The following is a 21,169-nucleotide window of genomic DNA, read 5'->3' on the forward strand; positions in this document are numbered from 1 at the left end:
TGCTCTTCTTGAGGAATATCTTTGTGGTGTTCTCTGTATTTCCTGGATTTGAATATTGGTCTGCCTTGCTAGGTTGGGGAAGTTTTCCTGGATAATATCCTGAAGAGTATTTTCCAGCTTGGATTCATTCTCTTCATCACATTCAGGTACACCTATCAGACGTAGATTAGGTCTTTTCACATAGTCCCACATTTCTTGAAGATTTTGTTCATTCCTTTTTGTGCTTTTTTCTCTGTTCTTGCCTTCTCTTTTTATTTCATTGAGTTGATCTTCGACCTCTGATATCCTTTCTTCTGCTTGGTCAATTCGGCTGTTGAAGCTTGTGCATGCTTCACGAAGTTCTCGTGTTGCGTTTTTCAGCTCCATCAATTCACTTATACTCCTCTCTATGCTGTCCATTCTCGTCAGCAGTTCATCCAATCTTTTTTCAAGGTTCCTATTTTCTTTGCGTTGGGTTAGAACATGTTCTTTTAGCTTATTGTAGTTTCTTACTACCCACCTTCTGAAGTCTGATTCTGTCATTTCATCACCCTCCTTCTCCATCCGGTCTGGTTCCCTTGCTGGTGAGGAGTTGTGATCCCTTTTAGGAGGAGAGGTGTTCTGGTTTCGGGAGTTTTCATCCTTTTTGCGCTGGCTTCTTCCCATTTTTGTGGGTTTATTCACCTGTTGTCTGTCTCTGTCCCAGGGAGTTGGAGCTTTATGAGTTTCCGATGCACTACTGCCTTTTTTGATTTTTCTTTCAGGTCTGACCCGCCCAGCTAGCAGCACGCCTAGCCACTGCCTGCCCGCAGGGGCTTTGCTGAGCTGCTGTGGGCTCCGCCCAGCTGCCCTGAGCTCTTCCCTGTAGTCCTTTTTATATGGGCGTAGTTAGAACTGTCTCGGCAACGGTGGCCCCGCCTCTGTTATGGCGAACTCTCTCTGTTGTGGCAGGTTGCCTCGGCAATGGCAGCCTGCCTCCGTAGCGGTGGAGAGTCTCAGTAATGGCGGAAGCCCCTCCCCCACGGAGCCGGACGTCCCGGTTCAGCTGTGCTTGGTTTGGAGGGCTCAACCCAGAGGGTTTCCAATTACTGTTTTTGTTTTCGTTGTTGTTGGGGGTGGAGGGGTGGGACCAACCGAGCCTGATCACCTGGCTCCCTGACTCAGAGTCTTTTCTTTTAAATTGAACGACCCCGCGTTTGGGTCGCCTGCTGAAAAGGCACCGGGATCTCCCGTGCTGCGACTCACGGAGTCGGCTCGAACTGCGGCGCCGGCTCCTGGCGGATTTTTTGCCTAGGAATCTCCTGGCCTGACTCGCTATTTCAGATGAATGGGCTATTCTGCCGTCTCAAGGCTCTGCTCGCCAGCTAAGAGGGCTCCCAGACCAGTGGTTTTTTTACAGAGAACCGCAGCAACAGGGAGTGGTCACGCCCCGCGGGGGCCAAAACAGCCGCACCGGCTGGGACTGCGACGCTGGCGACCCCTCTGCCTGGGTATCTCCTGGTCTGTGGGCAATAAGAGTTCATCTGGAAATGCGGCGTCCACTCACCCTCTGCACTTTCACTGGGAGCTGAAGTCCTGAGCTGTTCTTAGGCGGCCATCTTCCCAGCATTCCCCATATTTAAATCTTTAATCCATCTGGAGTTAATTTTCATATAAGATGTGAGGAAGGGATCCAGTTTCTGCTTTCTGCATATGGCTAGCCAGTTTTCCCAATATCATTTGTTAAATAGGGAATCCTTTCCCCATTGCTTGTTTTTGTTAGGTTTGTCAAAGATCAGATGGTTGTAGACGTGTGGCATTCTTTCTGAGGACTCTGTTCTAATCCTGGTCTACGTGTCTGTTTTGGTACCAGTACCATGCTGTTTTAATTAGAGTAGCCATGTAGTATAGTTTGAAGTCAGGTAGCATCATACCTTCAGCTTTGTTTTGTTTTGTTTTGTTCTTAGGATTATCTTGGCTATGTGGGTTCTTTTTTAGTTCCATATGAAATTTAAGGTTTTTTTCCTAATTCTGTAAAGAACATCAATGATGGGGATAGCATTGAATCTATGAATTACTTTGGGCAGTTATGGCCATTTTCACAATATTGATTCTTCCTAACCATGAGCATGGAATGTTTTCCATTTGTTTATGTCCTCTCTTATTTCCTTGAGCAGTGGTTTGTAGTTCTCCTTTAAGAGGTCTTTCACATCCCTTGTTAGTTGTATTCCTAGGTATTTTTTTCCCTTTGTAGCAATTGTGAATGGGAGTTCACTGATGATTTGGCTCTCCGTTTGTCTGTTATTTGTGTATGGGAATGCTTGTGATTTCTGCACATTGATTTTGTATCCTGAGACTTTGCTGAGTTGCTTATAAGCTTAAGGAGATTTTGGGCTGAGTTGATGGGTCTTATACATCATATCATCTACAAATAGAGACAATTTGACTTCCTCTTTTCCTAATTGAATACCCTTTATTTCTTTTTCTTGCCTGATTGCTCTGACCAGAAATTCCAATACTACGTTGACTAGAAATTGTGAGAGAGGCTATCCTTGTCTTGTATCAGTTTTCAAAGGGAATGCTTCCAGTTTTTGCCCATTCAGTATGATATTGGCTGTGGGTTTGTCATAAATAGCTCTTATTATTTTGAGATAGGTTCCATCGATACCTAGTTTATTGAAAGTTTTTAGCATAAAGGGCTATTGAATTTTGTTGAAGACCTCTGTCTGCATCTATTGAGATAATCATGTGATTATTGTCATTGGTTCTGTTTATGTGATGGATTATGCTTATAGATTTGCATATGTTGAACCAGCCTGCATCTCAGGAATAAAGCTAACTTGATTGTGATGGATACGCTTTTTGATGTGCTGTTGGTTTTGGTTTGCCAATGTTTTATTGAAGATTTTCAGATCTCTGTGAATATTGGCCTGGTTTAGGGCTGGACTGTTCTTCTCTACGTTGGTTATTCTGGTTAGCATTTCATCTAACCTTTTTTCAAGATTCTTAGTTTCCTTGCATTGGGTTAGAACATGATCCTTTAGCTCGGAAAAGTTTGTTATTACCCACATTCTGAAGCCTGCTTCCGTCAATTCATGAAACTTATTCTTCATCCAGTTTTGTTTCCTTGCTGGTGAGGAGTTATGATCCTTGGTGGAGAAGAGGCATTCTGGATTTTGGCGATTTCAGCCTTTTTGCACTGGATTCTTCCCATTTTCATGGATTTATCTACCTTTGGTCTTTGAAATTGGTGATTTTTAGATGGGGTTTCTGAGTGGACAGCCTTTCTGTTGATGTTGAAGCTATTTTGTTTGTCTGTTTGTTTGTTTGTTTGTTTGTTTGTTTTCCTTCTAACAGGCCCCTCTGCGGCAGGTCTGCTGGAGTTTGCTGGAGGTCCACTCCAGACCCTGTTTGCCTTGGAATCACCCACGGGGGCTGCAGAACAGCAAAGATTGCTGCCTGTTCCTTCCTTTGGTGGCTTTGCCACAGAAGGGTACCCACCAGAGGTCAGCCAGAGCTATTCTGCATGAGGTGTCTCCCAGTGAGGATACACAGGGGTCAGGGAGCCACTTGAGGAGACAGTCTGTCCCTTATCAGAGCTCAAGAACTGTGCTGGGAGATCCACTGCTTCCTTTAGAGCTACCAGGCAGGGATGTGTAAGTCTGCTGAAGCAGAATACACAACCACCCCTTTTTCCAGGTACTCTGTACCAGGAAGGTGTGGCTTTATGTATAAGTCCCTGACAGTCTACTGCCTTTTTTCAGAGATGCCCTGCCCAGCAAGAAGGGAGCCTAGTTGACAGTCTTCCTGGAGAGGCCTTACTGAGCAGCCATGGGTTTCATCTGATTGCTATGTAAACTTCCCAGTGACTTTGTTTACACAGATGAGGTTAAAAACACTTACTGGAGCCTCAGCAATGGTGGACGCCCTTCTCCCCACTTAGCTTGAATGCCCAGATCAAGCTCAAACTGCTGTGCTGGTTGCAAGAATTTCAAGCCAGTGTATCTTGCACCCACCCAGCCAGATCATTTGGCTCCCTGGCTTCAGCCCCCTTTTTCAGGTTAATGATCAATTCTGTCTCACTGTTGTCCCAGGTGCCACTGGGATATGAGAAGAAAAAACTGCTGCTGCTAAAATACCCACCCAGTTTTGTGCTGGAAACCTGGGATGCTGGTATTGTAGGCATCAGAGAGAATCTCCTGTTTTGCAGGTTGTGAAGATCGTGGGAAAAGTGCAGTATCTGAGCCAGAGTACCAAAGTGTTGGGAAATGTCCCTAATGGCTTCCTTTGGCTAGGAGAGTGAGTTCTCTGGCCCCCTGCCTTTCCTGGGTGAGGCAACACCCCACCCTGCTTTGGCTTGCCCTTCTTGGACTACACTCACTCTCTAACCAATCCCAGTGAGATAAACCTGGTACCTTGGTTGGAAATGCAGAGATCACTCACCTTCTGGATCACTCTCACTGGGAACTGCAGACCAGAGCTGTTCCTATTTGGCCATGTTGGCAGAATTCCCTGGAGTCACTGATTTTTTTGAAAGTTTTTTTTTGTGTCTCTATCTCTTTCAGTTCCACTCCAATCTTAGTGATTTCTTGTCTTCTGCTAGCTTTTGGGTTTTTTTGCTCTTGCTTCTCTGGTTCTTTTAATTGTGATGTTAGGGTGTCAATTTAAGATCTTTCTATCTTTCTGATGTGGGCATTTAGTGCTATAAATTTCCCTTTTAACACTGCTCTAGCTGCATCCCAGAGATGTTGGTACATTGTCTCTTTGTTCTCACTGGTTTCATAGAACTTCTTGATTACTGCCTTAATTTCATTATATACCCAGGAGTCAATCAGGAGTAAATTGTTCAATTTCCACTTAGTTGTGTGGTTTTGAGTGAGTTACTTAATCCTGAGTTCCAATTTGATTGCACTGTGGTCTGAGAAATTCTGCTCTGTTGCATTTACTGAGGAGTGTTTTACTTGTAATTATGCGGTCAGTTTTAGAATAAGTGCCATATGGAACTGAAGAGAATATATAATCTGTTGTTTTGGCTTGAGGGTTCCATAGATATCTATTAGATCCGCTTGATCCAGAGCTGAATTCGAGTCCTGAATATCTTGTTAATTTTCCGTCTTGTTGATCTGTCTAATATTGACAGTGGGGTGTTAAAGTCTCCCACTATGATAGTGCAGAAGTCTAAGACTCTGTAAGTCTCTAAGAACTTGTTTCATCAATCTGGTCACTCCTGTATTAATGCATATATATTTAGGATAGTTAGCTCTTCTTGTTGAATTTATCCCTTTGCTATTATATAATGTCTTTCATTGTCTTTTTAAAATCTTTGTTGGAAGTCTGTTTTGTCAGAGACTAGGATTGCAACCCCTGCTTTTTTTTCCTCTCTCTCATTTGCTTGGTAAATCTTCCTCCATTCCTTTATTTTGAGCCTATGTATGTCTTTGCATGTGAGATGGGTCTCCTGCATACAGCACACCGATGGGTCTTAACTCTTTGTCCAGTTTGCCAGTCTGTGTCTTTTGATTGGGGCATTTAGCTCACTTACATTTAAGGTTAATATTATGATGTGTGTTTCTTCCTGTTATCATGATGCTAGCTGGTTATTTTGTACACTCAATGATGTCATTTCTTCATAGTGTCATTGATCTTTAACTTGTGTATACTTCACAAAGTTCTTGCGCTGTATTTTTCAGCTCCATCAGGTCATTTGTGTTCCTCTCTAAAGTGATTATTCTAGTTAGCAGCTCCTCGAACCTTTTATCAAGGTTCTTAGCTTCTTTGCATTGAGTTACAAAATGCTCTTTTACCTCAGCTAAGTTTGTCATTACCCAGCTTCTGAAACTTACCTCCATCAATTTGTTCATGTCACCCTCTGTCCAGTTCTGCACCCTTACTGAAGACATGATGATTTGGAGGAGAAAAGGCACTCTGATCTTTAGTGTTTTCAGTGGTGTTTTTGTTGATTCTTTCTCCTCTTCATGAGTTTGTCTGGTTTTGATCTTTGAGCCTGCTGACACTTGGGTGAGGTTTTTATTGGGACTCTTTTTGTTGATGCTGTTGTTATTGCTTTCTGTCTGTTTTTCTTTCAGTAGTCAGGTCCCTTTCCTCTAGGGGTGCTGTGGTTTGCTGGGGGCTCACTTTAGGCCCTATACATCTAGTTCACTCCCGTACCTAGAGGTGTCACTTAAGGAGGCTGGAAAACAATGAAGATAGATGCCTGCTCCTTCCTTTGGGACCTCTGACCTCGAGGGGCACTGACCTGATGCTAGTAGGAACACTTCTGTTTAGGATATCTGACAACCGTGTTGGGGGATCTCATCTAGTTGAGTGGCAGAGGAAACAGGACCCATTTAATGAGGCACTGTGGCTGTCCCTTGGTGGAGGAAGTGTGATGCACTGGGGAGAAACCCCGGCACACTCATCTGGGCTGCCTGGATTCCTCAGAGCTGGCAGGAAGAAAGACTAAATCTGCTGTTTTGTGGAGACTATGACCACTCCACCCACTAGGGGCTCAGGCCCAGAGAGATCAGTATTCTGTCCCTGAGCCCCTGCCTGGAATTGGAGTTCCTGCAGGGAGGCTCTTCAGCCACAGTGTAGGCTGCCACTTCTCCCTCAAGGAGCTCGACAGTTTACAGCACAGGCAGCCACCAAAGTGGTGATGGCAGCCTCCCTACCACCACCACCACCACCGGAAACTCATCAGGCTTTGGGCAATTCTAGCAGAGTGGAATTTGAGAATCTGCAGAGCTCCATGGTTGGGGCCCAAGGGCTGGGCAGTGTGGTCTCCCAAGTGGACTCTTCTGATCCATGGGTTGCCCAGTTCTGTGGAAAAAGCATGATTTCCCAGGCTGGGTAACAAGTGGTCTCACCACCTCCCTTGGGTGGGACTGGGGGCTCCCGTGTGCCTTGTGGCTCTCAGGTGTGCCACCACATTATACTTCTCTTCTTTCTTCTCCTTAGGTAATAACAGCTGCCTAGTCAGTCCTAATGACAACACCTGGATACCTCAGTTGCCAGTGTAGGATTTACATGCTGTTTTGGATCTTTGCAATGGGAGCCTCTGACCACCACTGCTTTTAGTTGGCCATCTTGGTCCTGCCTTCTATAATCGTATTTTAACTAAATACCAAGTTAAGATGATGCTGGCAAATTAAGGGGGATCTTGAAGGGTAAAGGTTCTAAAAACCATTTCACACGGTCAATAGCTACCAGAGATTAGTGGGTGGCAAGAGTATTTGTTCACTGAGAGCTTTAAAAAGTAATTACCTGAGGCCTGAATCCCTGGCTGGACTTCCCTGACAAAATTCTTCTCATGATAAATTCTCAAAAATTTGTTATAAAATTTGTCATAAATGAAATATAGCTCAAAATCATAAAGGTCATTTATGACAAGCTCACAGGTATCAGCAGAGCCAACAATGAAATGCTGAAAAGTTTTCTTCTAAGATCAGAAACAAGACAAGGAAGCCACGTCTTACCAATTCTATTTAACGTAGTTCTGAAAGTTCTGTTCAGAGCAATTAGACAAGGGAAAAAAAAAAAAGGCCTCCAAGCCAAAATGGGAGCAGTAAAATTATCTCTGCAGATGACATAATCTTATATATAGAAAACCTGAAGACACTACCAAAAAAAAAAAAACAAAAAAACAAAAAAACAAAACAAAACAAACAAAAAAAAAAACTGTGAGAACTAATCAAATTCAGTGAAGTTACAAGATCAAAATTTAACATACAAAATTGTTGCATTTTAATACAATAGCAATGAACTATCCCCCCAAAAAATAAATAAAACAATTTGATTTACAATAACACTAAAATACCTAAGAATAAATCTAACCAAGAAAGTGACTGACCTATACACTGCAAACTATAAAATATTGATAAAAGAAATTAAAGAAGGCACAAATTAGTGAAAAGATTATATATTTATATATTAGAAGAATAAATATTTTTAAAATGTCCACAGTAACCAAAGCAATCTGCAGAATCAATGCAATTCCTATTATAATTCCAATGACACTTTTCACAATAATAGAAAAAATCCTAAACTTCACATAGAAAAGACTCTAAATAAGCAAAGCAATCTTGTGCAAAAAGAAAGCTGGAGTCATCACACCACCTGATTTCAAAACATACTACAAAGCTACAGTAATCAAAACAGTATGGTACTAGCATAAATACACACATATAGAGCAACAGAACAGAACAGAACATCCAAAATTAAGTCTTTACTATAAATAAACATTTACTATAAATTGATCTTTAATCTTATTTAAATTTAAATAAGCATTTACTATAAATTGATCTTCACCAGGGTGCCAGGAATACATAATGGGGGAAGGATAGTGTCTTCAAGAAATGGTGATAGGAAAACTTGGTATCTATAAACAGAAGAATGAAATTGGACTCATATGTCAAACCATATACAAAAATCAACTCAAAATGTATTCAAAGACTAAAATGTAAAACCTGAAACTGTGAAATTACTTGAAGAAAACACAGGAAAAGCATCTTGGTATCATTTATGTCATTTATAAGTGTAAACTAAATCTATTCAAAAAGAGAAGTAATGCTGATATAATTTAATTTAGAAGTTTCTTTTAAAAATAACTGCTATGATATGTCTCAACATAAATAGATATGCATAAATTGGCATTTTTCTCTATTTAGACATAGACATATTTAACATAACTTAAAAATTGCTTTCATTTTTACCTAATTGTATTGTCTAGTCTAGTATTTTGATAATTGGGATAAAGTTAAATAATAATAGTTATAAAAATAACATAATTTTTGTCCTCTTTCTCTGACTATAATTGTAATTGTAAGTTTGCATTTTTCCTATTCGAAGTTATTACCTATTCCTATCCAAAATCATTACTTTTAATGACAAAACCCGCAATTACTTTTGCACCAACCTAATAATATTCCCATTACTCCATTTCTTGGTTCACTCATAATATTAGACTACGTAATTTACTAGGCTCATAATTTTAATATATTTAATTTTGTTTGAAAATGAGTCACAATACTATATTTGCTATGCAACCATAGACATAGAAACTGCTTTTGAATAGGAAAAATGCAGACTATAGCAGTTGACATGGTTTGGCTCTGTTTTCCCACCCACATCTCATCTTGAATTGTAATCTGAATTGCAGTATCCAGGTGTCAAGGGAGGGACCTGGTGGGAAATGATTGGATTGTGGTGGCGTTTTCTCTCATGCCGTTCTGATGAGAATGAGGGACTTCTCAGGAGAGCTGACAGTTTTAAAAGTGTTTGGAAGTTCCCCCTTCATAGCACTTCTTTCTCTCCCGCTGCCATGTAAGAAGCTGCCTGCTTTCCCTTCATTTTCCAGCATGACTCTAAGTTTCCCGAGGTCTCCCCAGCCATGAAAAACTGTGAGTCAATCAAACTTCTTTGTTTATAAATTACCCAGTCTTAGGTAATATCTTTATAACAGTGTGAAATCAGACTAATACATCAATATATGAATTATCAATCATACAATCAGTTTTAATAATCTCTGAGTTTCAGAAAGGCAGTGAAAGTGTTAAATTTACTTTTAGTTCTCTATGTGTGTGAGAAAAAGTGAGAGGAAGAGAGAGAATAGACAGAGATCGAAAATTGGGGTAACATTAATGCACTCATAAATGTACATAGATTATTTAAAATATCTGTATCAGAAAAATGTGATGAACTCTCTTTATAAGTTATTATATCACTAAGATTTTATTATTTTGATGAAATGCACTATGTTAATTCGAATGCAATATACTCATAAGTAACACTTGAGTATATGAACCACACTTGTCAAAGTAAATGAACAAAACATTATTTTGATGTAGGGCCCTTGAACTCCTTTATGGCATTGGTTTTGTTTACATTGTAATTTTCAAAATTAAGTAATCTACATGGTTCCCTAGTGTGAATTAACAAGTAGCTCTCAATCAGTGTTTCACATTTTCTTCAGCAAGTCCATGGAGGAAAACAGCGCCTGCTTTCTTTCTTGTGGTATAAAATTATTGTAGACTATAACTATGCATGCTTCAGTATGAAAATTATATTTTTATAATTTATATTATATCACAATTGTAGAGCTTTCTCTTCGTGTATTCAACAAGAAAAAACAAAACTACATTCAAAATAATTTCATAATCATGAACCACAGGTTTATATATTTCTAACATATAAATCCTAAAGTCTTTCTGCTGAAAGTATTTCAGATTATCTTCAATCAACTACTTGCTATTATAGTCATGCGAGCAAACTGAAGCTATTTCAATGAGCTGCCTGAAGTTCCCTTCTTACCCTCACCAGAAAATGAAAAAAACAAATGCTATGTTGTCAGAAGTCTTCATCTCTCACACTTGACAAACCGAAAATACGTTCTTTTCATTTAAGGGTTTTTTTTCTTCACGATGTAAGGCTTGCCCCTTTGATTTTATAAAGGAAAGAAAGAGATTTAAGAATAACACCAATTGACAAAGGCAAACTAGTAAATAAAACATTTAAAAAAATAATTAAAAGGTAGCAGTGATTTCAAAGACAAGTGTTTCATGGTTGGTTGTCATCATTTATTGGAAAAGCCAAGTGTGTATCGATGTAGCATTTCACTGATTACTATGACTTGAGAGAATGTGAGAATAAACCAAGAGAGTAATCAGTAAAATATGTAAGACTGGGAGCAGAGGGCACCTGTTGCCATAGATTTTAAAAACCGTGTCTTCAAAGACATGAAAGAACAAACACAAAAATACTACGCTATTGCTCTGGTCTCAAAGTCACCAGAGAGAGGCTAGAACTAAAAGGAATGATGATCCTGAACTAATTGGATTTTAAATAAGATCAAAAGGCAGCGTGCATTATCCAGAAATGGAACAGTCTAATTTAGTAATTACGGGATCCACTGCCATTGATTCCATCACAGCTCTCATTGTTTCAGGCATCATCAGATCCACCCCCACTTCCCCTGGGATGGCACAGCCTTCTCGTTTTTTGCTGTTAGGAAACTTCCATCAATGCTTTGTTTCAATTTCTCATTCTCTCTTATTTCCTTTCTATGATCCCCTTTGCTGAGTACAGTTCCAATCGATAGAATAAAATGGTATCCGTAAATATAATTTGGAAATTATTACACATATCTTCATTTCTGGTAAATTCTGCTTTGGGCCTGTAAACTTTAACCCTTTTATTCTTCTCCATAAGCTAAATCACAAGAATAAATAAAATAAAAGGAAAACAATTTATCATTCATCACAACATGTACAGAGAAATAAATAGAATGGAAGCAGACTGCCACTGGACTTCCAATATTGAATAGAACACTTGAACGGACTCTAAAAATCTAGCCTGGCAGGGTGGCTCATACCTATAATTCTAGCATTTGGGAAGTGCATGAGCATCATTTGAGCTCAGGAGTTGGAAGCCAGCCTGGGCAACATTGAGACCTTGTTTCTACTAAAATTTAAAAAAAAAATAAATTAAAATTCACAGTGAGTTTTATATTTTAACATCTGGAAGGATTTTCTGTACATTTCATATTGACAGGCTCCTTTATATTTTGTCCCTGTGTACAGAGACTCGGTAAAGACCTGTAGTTAAAACTGGTGGCACTAGGGCCAGATTGTAGATTTACAACCTGTATCTGACACTAACTTGCTCCGTCACCATGCTCAAGTCACTCATTATCCTTATACCTTAGTCTCTGTAACTATAAAAATGGGACAGTAGTATCCATTTCATAGTCTGGTAATGGATCAATGAGGTAAACATTGTAAGTGCATGGAACAGCATTTGATGCATAGAAGGTACACAAGAATAATTCACTATCATTATTTGCTATCATGATTATTCATTGTTATTACTGCATCATTATTGTACCATTCCTTATTTATTATTATTATTATTGCAGTCTACGGAATTCTCATGAGAAATATATCCATCCATCTGTCTGATGCTAAAACTAATTATTCATGGCCTTAGACACTTTCTCAGAACTCACTACTTCAAGGAAGTAACGAGAAACACCTTCCTTCTAAGAAATAATTTTTACTGCATCCTAACACCTCACCTTTTCTTGTCATCTTTCTTTCATTCATCCAGTATTCACGTAATATCTATTGGGTGACTTAATATGCTCTAGGCACCAGGATATTGCAACATGACAAACTACAGATTATATTTTGGTCCTTTCATAACAAGTTTTAAGGTTATTATTTAATGTCACAATTAGTACCAGGAGATACTTGATATTCCAATGTATCAAGTTAGCTTACCAAGAAACGTGATGTATAATAAAATTATTGCTACTTTTCTAGATTAGGTTTGTGCTACTTCCTTGATAATATATTTTAGTTTCTATTTGACTTCAAGACAAATATTTCTAGAAACTGAATATTTTTACTGTGTATTGATACTTCAGGAAAAAATAATTTGGTTGCCTTAGAAATGGTCTCTTTGCTTACATATCTCGACAGTTACTTAGGTCAGCATATACTTTTCCCATTGGCTCCAGGGGTTACATTTCAGAAAACTGGAAGTATAGTATTTGGAGTTTCTCATGTTTATAGCTTTCTGTTCTCCCAGGGAAAAAACAAGAAATCCATTTTGTTGACATTCAAGACATGATGCTTTGCCATGCTGAAAAACAAAGTATTTATAAAACAAGGGCTAAATTTAGATTTAGGAAACTCAAGTTTCCAGCCATGAGGGAATAACAGGGTTTGAAATTAGCCTCCTGCCATAAACAACTAGAAAACTGAACAAAATGTAGGAAATAACTATTTTTACACTTTGAGCAGCAGACAGCACAGCACTACGATCCTAGACAGAAAAGAGCTGAAGAAATGAGACTTATTGCTGCCCAGGCTTTCTGCCTAGAGAAAATTTCTTTACTGCAATGCAGGGATGGGAAAGATCCAAGTAGAGCCTACTGGTCTCCCTGAGTGAAGAGGTGGGTAGAACTTGCAGGGCATTTACAGGAGGGAGCTATACAGAGGAAGAGTTCCAAAAACACGCATTGCAATTCCTTGAATCTTCGGCTTAATATCAACCTCTGCATGCATGGAGTGAATCCCCAGAAGTCTAGGCAACAGGAACTTCTGCAGAAACGACGATTACTGGAGAGTGGGTGCTGAATACTATTCAGAGTTTACACATGGCCAAGAATTGTTGAAATTTCCCCTAACCAGAATAGAGACACCTTGAATCATCAAAATATTCAATAGAGACCATGAAAGGAGAGTCATGCCTCAGAAACAGTGCTGAATTAGCATTAGGGAAAAAGGATACTCTAGGCCTATCCAAAATGAACTTGAAGTCTCAAAAAGACAAAGCTTATCCACAAGTAACCTATTGCCCACCAGAATAAAGTCTTACTGGAATATCACAAAAGCCAGCAGTCAGCAACATAAAATTTATAAAATCTAGAATTTATTAGATTTAATATAGCCATGAGGTTATTTCGGGAGGTAAATATGGATTCATTAGTGCTTTCACCAATAACTGCTTTTTCAAGCACAAATTAAGCATATACTTCTAAAGGCACTTCAAATTAGGTCACAGTAGCCTCTCTTTTTTATGCCAGAGTGACGAATCATGCCCTAGACTGTAGTTGCACCCTGTTGGAAAATGCAGGGAGAAAACTGTGGAACAAAGGCTAGAGCCTTACTAATGCACATGTTGCATAAGTAAGGAATAAGTTTTATTGTTTTCAGTGTTTGAGATTTTCACGTGGTTGTCAATCTCCGCATAATTAGGTAATCGTTATGGATACAGTAGAATGGAACTAACAATGAAAAAGAACACTTATCAAATTTCTTAACTGTAAGAATATTAGCATTTGATTTATTTCAGTGTTTCCTGAGTTTCTTCTAATATGTTTAGGAATTTTTGAGTTAAAAAAACCTTATTGCTAAATGGCTTCCTTTTATTCTACTTCCTGTTATTATACTACCTCCTCAGTTTCTTTAACCTGCTGAAATGCCTTTGGACTGTTTAGTTAGAGGCCATCTGATGTGTGATGCTTCCAAATTTAATTGTCCACTCTTGATTTTCAAAGTGTTTCCAGCACAAGTGGTCCGTGGAATGTTGTGCTCCTTTTGAAAATATTGAAATAGTTTCATGCCCTCATTTCACAATTGAAAAAACTGAAGTTAATAATTAATATGTAAATCATACAACTAGAACCCAAGTTTCTTAGTTCTCACTCTTATGCTGTCTGCCACACACTGCGTTGCATTACAGTAAAGGAAAAAGGTTACATTTTTTTTCTTCCGGGATAAGTGCTTTCATAGAGAAGTGTGAAGATTTAAGAAAGTTAAATTCCTCAAGATCTTAGATTTGCAGTCTTTCTTGGATAAAATAAAAGACAAGATAATTATATTTTACATTATGTATTTCATGAGAGTTAATCTATATTGATAAAAGTAAAAAAAAAAGTCAAACAAAATTTAACTAAGTTTCATTGACAGTGGGGTCATCTGAGCTTCAAGTTGTGGCTTAAATGCCACCTTCTCAGAGCACCTATCTTAGAATTTTCTAGATGACATTGCACATCTTCACTCCATCGACCAGGCTTGGAAGTCCATAGGCCCCCTTCCTGCTTTGTTTTCCACCATAAACTTCTGATATTCTTACATAGCGCATGTTTTCCATGTTTACCATCTGTCTCCTTCCCCAGTAGAATAAAATCAGCACTATGTGCAGTTGTTCTCAATGTATACTTGGCAGCCAGAATGGTACCTGGCATATTGTAGTCACTCAATAAATATGTTTAAATTGATGAATGTATTTTTTATTTATCTCATGTAGCTTATAGGAATTTGAGTACAATAGTTGACTTCCAATGAAATGCAGCTTTACTGTGTCATTTGGGAAGCATCGTATAACAGGATATGTAACTTGTTTACTAAATCTGATCAAATACCTGGTATTCAGAGAATACAGAATAAAGTCTGGTGCTTGTTTCAGCAGCACATACACCAAAATGGAACAATACAGAGAAGATTAGCATAGCACCTGCACAAGGATGACACACAAATCAGTGAAGCGTTCCATATTTTTCTGCACATGTATCCCAGCACTGAAAGTAAAATAAAATAAAATAAACCAAAATCACAAGTCTGGCTACTCAAGAGAGTTTTCAGAGCATGATCTCAAAACAGATGTGAAATAGGTAAATAGATCTCTAAGCTCCTTTTTAGGTAAAATATTCCCAGTAACTTCCTACTTTCATCTAGTTGCCCAATTCTCTTACTTCTAAAAGTGATTCCATATACCTTTTTTATAAATATCCTGAGCTTTTTTTAGTGCATTTTAAAACTTCGATCTGCTTTACATTTTGCCTAACTGGTCCTGGTCCTGGCCCTTCAGAGTCGTCTTGTCTCCTAAATAAAGCTAGAAATCCCCATCATCCTAATCACATGGTTTGCTCAGATGTGCTTGCTGAATTTCATAACCTCACTCCCCCTTGTAAACTGGTGAGGATGTATTCATGAGCATGGAGTCCATTTTTACTTTTAAAACCATATTCATGACAGAAAACACACACCAAAGCAAGACTTTTCTTAAACTCTTGCTCAATTCAATATTTTAGAAAATGTTGTAAAAATAGAGGAAGGTGATTTCATTACAAGATTGGAAAAAGCATCTCTATCTATGACCATCTTCTATCCCTACATCTTGTTTCTAGTCAAATAAAAATGTGATTATCCCAAAGTGGCTGGACAGGAAAAGGTTTCTATTTCAAGTTAATTCGGATAGATATTCTGTTTACTCTCCCTGGTTTTAATACATGTTCTGTAAACACCTATCTATATCCAGCGAACAGTGTACATACAAGTATAAACCATGGAAATTCTGAGAGTGGAAGAAACTGGAGGCAAGGTGTAGATCCCTCAGAATCTGTGGTTCTCCAGTGTATTCTCAAACGTGTGTCAGCCAACTGTTGGATATGTGGCTGCAGTGATACATCAAAATTCATGATTTCCTTTCTCTATATTTTCGGAGGATTTTCTCTTCCCAAGAGAACCTCTTGTCTTAAATTGGAGAAATTATTTATTGGATATAAATTTATGCTTCCAGTGTCAAAGTTAGCGAATTTTAACTAATTCATGTTGCTTACTGCACCGTTTTGAGAGGACTGTTTCCTTTTTTTAATGTAAGCAGTAACCAGAAAGATGACACATTTTGTCTTCTTTCTACACCCAAATGTAAATAATTATGATAACCTCTTGCTATGTGGGAGGCGGCTGTCTAGTGTGATCATTAAATTACAGCTGTTGTATTGTATTCGCCTTGGTTACTGTTCATCCTAATTCGATAGACTGAATTGTATGTGATGCAGAAAATTCCTATTTGTACTCACAAAATATAGTTTAGCAAATTGCTCTGTGACACTGCTCATTTTATTTCCTGAACATTTGTGGTGGGAAATGACTACAGTCCTTATTATTACTATTGCTATTATTACAGAGTTCTTCCTTATAAAGAGACTGAAACCTTTTATAAATGTTAGTCTTATGAAGAAACACATACAAGTGAGGAAAGTCGAGTGTTATTTCACTAGTTCACTCTGGAGAAGTTGATATATAAAGGTTGATAACCTTCTTCAACATCACTCATCCTGTTAAGGATGGAATCAAAGACAGAAATTGCTTCCCTCAATTTGTCGATGCTATTTTATCTGCTGGATTATACCTGGATCCAACTACAACTCTTCCAAATGGTAACTTTTTGAGCCAGACTGGCTCTAAGACATACAGAAATTCTTTCACGTTATTTTCCCCTTCTATAACTCAATGTCTGCTCAGTCCTAGGTTAACGCAGGCCTCCCCCCTGGAGAACACAACAATTGTTAGTGTCATACTCAGTGATATGTACATTCTGACAATGCTACTGATCCTGGGAACCATGATTCATATTTTATTGCCACCTTACTGGTTTGCTTTTATGACTGGTTTTATTGCTGCCATATATTTATTCAGAATGCATCATTTTGAAAATATAAACCTTAAAACAAGAAAGCAGTTGAGGAGAAAAATAGAATGTTTGCTTCTTTGGAATGAGTTTAACAAACTGTGTATTTCAGAACATTTCTACTCTTCCAAATTTATTTCTTTGAATGAGCTCTCCCACCCCCACCCCAAGAAATAAAGACGTTATAAATAGAAGCAGAGATCATGAGAGCTAGACAGAATCTTAGAATTAGTGTTTCAAATACTATCACTTTGCAGATGAGCAAAAGGAGGTCTAGAGCAGGTGGAAAGTGATGTGACCAAATTCATACTGCCAGTTAAGTTGTAAAGAAATGCCAGCTATCCTTCCTCAGCCCCTCCCAGTCTAGACCTATTCTCCACCTTTCTCTGCCTCGTAGAAGGGGCGCTCATTGATTGATAGCAAACCCATGGATTGTTTGCAGTTCATTGAGCAGGGTGTCATGGGGACAGAGAAGGGGTTCAGAGAAACAAAAAGATATTTTTACCTAGGGGGAGGTTTGCTGATATCGCCATTGCTGGGTTTAAATCCTGGAAAGATAGAAAAAGCACAGAAAGCTTCCAAAAAATAGGAGATGTTCATTCTGTATTCTTAGATGCTGTTGTAGGGATCTCACAGGATGAGAACCTTAATTAAGTTTTAATCAATCAATAAATAAAGCATAAAGTATACAGTAAGTGTGTAATATCCATGCAGCACTATACTCCAGAAAGTAGGTGAGTCAAGAAAAGTAGAGACTGAAATAAATGGCTTTTGTTTTAGTATTCCCATTCACCATCATGTACAGAGGATTCTTGTGTACAAAATGGGAAAATAATCTCACAACATGATTGAAAGAAACAATGAGAAAATTGAGGTTATGTGACTTAGGAAAATATCAAAGAGTAATTGTTCTATAATGTTATTAAAAATTTACATTAAAAGAAATGTATATTTATAAAAATACAATCTACGAAAGTGCCTAAGGCAAAAGGTATCTTTGATTATAATCTTACATATGCAGTTGAATTGTTTTACCTACTTAGCTGTATCTGGGCTACCTTAGAAAGTGACTTGTCCCAGACACTTTCTAGAGAAACTTTGCAATATTATAAATGACTCATATTCCACTTAGAAACTTTAGCTCTGAGATATTTTCTATACCTATCTTATCTTTCATGTCCTATAAAACCCATTAAAAATGTATGTGTACATTTTTGCCCTAGTTAAATATGACCACTTTTGTTCATTGACCCTGATTTGTTTATTCCATGATGCTTACTAAAAAAAAAAAACAAACAAAAAAGTAACATTTAAGTTTTAGTTCATTGTGAATTTCTGCCTACATTGTCTTAGGTAGAAATTGTTTCCCAATTTAACAATAGACAATAAACATCAAGAAAACCCTGAGAATTTTTAAATAAACTGCCTATTTTTGTATCATTGAGTTAAAAATTGATGGCATTAAAATGAAAACAGGCTCTGCTATTTTTGTACTAGAAAATTGTTTTTAAAATCACATGATACTGAGTTTAAAATTATTATCTTGAATGAACTTTTGTACACTGTTGATCAATGTAAGCATTTAAACTAGATAAAAATTAAATAATTTTCCTTTCAAATTTTAAAAGGTGAATTCTAACTTATTTTTTAAAACAATATAAAATATTTTGTGTTTTTAAATTATCTTAAGGCTTTTTTCCATTCTTCAGAAGGTCCCATTTAGGAGATCATAAATATATATACACATTTATAAACACAGAGAAAACCCCCAGAGGACCACCTTGAATGCTAGAAAGAGATTGCAGAACATAACATCCAATTTCACAGATAAAATGTAAATGAAGTCAGCTGTAATTGATATATAATTAGATTTTGTTATTATTTAAAAATTTCACTAAAAATTATTGTATATTCTGTATGTAAATATTTTCCATTTTTGTTGGTTTCATATTTGTCCTTTTTTTAAAAGAACTGTATTTGTTTATTCCATTTCATTTAATTTGGCAACCAGTATACTGTCTCCACTACATAGGGCAATACCCTGTATTTTATCTTACAACTAACAAACTCGCTTTACAATGTTAATAAGAAACGCATGTCTCTTTTTATCATATCTATTTTACACTCACACATACACACACACTTTGCCATAGTTTACTTCTTACTTATTTTCTTGTCACTTTGCCTCTTTAGGTCTACTGCCACTCTGCTTTGTTTGGAGATATGCCCTCTTTGGACCCTGCCCTGATGTTTCTGGATCTCACAGCCCCCAGTGCCATGCTCCTTTCTTTCAGAATAGTTCACTGAACTGTAGCTGTGTGGGAATTGATTGGGAGTGCATCTGTAGCTTGGCACTCAGCGGGGAAGTGCTGCCAACCCAGTCATCAATATGTGCTCCCACGCAGCTGGCTCCTCTTAAGTCCACTCTAAGATTCTATATCAGAAACATCAGAGTGAGAATATGCTTTCTGGAATTGAGAGATGTGCTCTCTATACCTCACTGATTTTTTTTTTCTTTTCTTTTGATGGTACTGGAACAAGACACACAAAGAATAAATTCGAGTCATAAGCAAGAAGACCAAAAAAATTAACTCATGTTCTATCATTGCCAGTTGATGTGACTATAAAAACCTGGGACAATTACTCTGTTAATGACTTCACTGAGGGTAAGCCTCTCAGAAACTTTGGTCATAGGATCACAGTGGCTGCAGCTGCCTGAGGCTGGCTGGTTTCAACTTTCAGGCAACTCTTTGAATGTGGGATTTTTATTTCAGTTTATATCTCCCAAGTTTCAATATGAATAAGCTCTAAGACTCAAAGCAAATCTCAGCATACTGAAGTTTAGTAATGGTTCCATCTGAAACCAGACATCATCCATAATGTGTGCAAGAGGTGACCCAGGTTGATGGAAAGACGTTTAGAACTCTACAAGACATTTAATGAACCTGAGTTGCATATCAAACTGTGTTTTATTTTTTAAGAAAAAGTGGTGAGTTTTGCCTGGTTTTTGGTTTTGCTGTCATGATTGTGCACAAATGAAACTATGACTACATATTTTATTAAGGGAATATGTTTGCCATTTGCCAGTTTTGATCATATCCACCTTAGTGTTCAACTTAAGGGAATAAAAAGCCATCATGTTGAAAAAAAAAAAAAAAAAAAAAAAAAAGCTTTGGGAACAAAGTCAGTGTATGCGTTAAGAAGGAAAAATGGTCTGGTGGCCTTTTCAGCAACTAAATTCTCTGAGGAAATCATGCACAAAAGTTGGAAAAGAGTCACACAGCCTGGGTTTGTATTTCTGCACATAAAATATTAGAAATTACAAGCAGAAATTAAGCCCTAAGTTCCCCTCAGTTTGAATTCCTATTTATTGAAGAACATAATAAAATCAAGATAAAAGGATCAATTTGAGCATTTTACTGGGGTTAGTCTAATGACATTATAAACGCGAAATTTTAGGGAAGAAAGAGAAAGCTTTACTACTTAAATATATTTCTTCAGGTATTGTGTTGTTGTTATCTTGTTGATGCTCATGATGCCAGTTTCCAAAGCGCCATATTGGAGTCTGGGATGTGTAACCCAAGAGTCTTGCAAAACTCAGTGTTTATCCAAACACTTTGTAAGAGCATATTTACGAATCTTATTTTGATCTGAATCTCTGGATGTTTTAAGTTACTCTAGTTCTATTAGCTAAGAGATATTTAGGGTAGCACATAAATCAGTTTTGCTGCATGCAATAAGGGAAACTGTTAAAATATGAAATAGAAATTTATCTGATTTACAATTTGAAATATTTTTAAAAGGAAATTATTGACTCCAATCCAAGTTTTTTTCAAAGCCTATTGGTTCTTGAAAGTTGAAATACACATGGTTTAGTTTCAAATATAGCAGCGAGACATTAAATGAAGAAGATGGAATCACTAAATTAAAAATGATTGCTAATGCTTAAGCATTCTAGAAAGTTGTGACTAAGGGGGGAAAATGTAGCTATTTTAGAGAATATTTACAGTTAGTCTCACAAAACCCTATATCAACTGAAAGTATTATCTAAAGCTAAGCATGTTGTTTTTGGACATAAACACACTTTGAAAATTTTACGTGTCTTCTATGGAAGACAAACAAATTGATTCGGATTTGTAAGGATTATGTTTGCAGTAAGACTAAACAGTGCACTGAAGGATAAAAGTAATTCATAAGGAAACACTTTAGAATATAAATACTATCTCCAGTTTTA

General features: G+C 37.5%; 1 non-coding gene across 1 annotated transcript; it reads left to right on the forward strand.

Annotated features, from left to right (window-relative positions):
- Positions 1-14,915: 14,915 nt before the first annotated feature.
- Positions 14,916-15,021, forward strand: LOC120365625 (U6 spliceosomal RNA). Its single transcript, XR_005580517.1, has one exon. It is a non-coding gene; the product is annotated as a U6 spliceosomal RNA (small nuclear RNA).
- The last annotated feature ends 6,148 nt before the right edge of the window (positions 15,022-21,169 follow it).

Source organism: Saimiri boliviensis, chromosome 1, assembly GCF_048565385.1.
Source record: "Saimiri boliviensis isolate mSaiBol1 chromosome 1, mSaiBol1.pri, whole genome shotgun sequence".
Taxonomy (NCBI): domain Eukaryota; kingdom Metazoa; phylum Chordata; class Mammalia; order Primates; family Cebidae; genus Saimiri; species Saimiri boliviensis.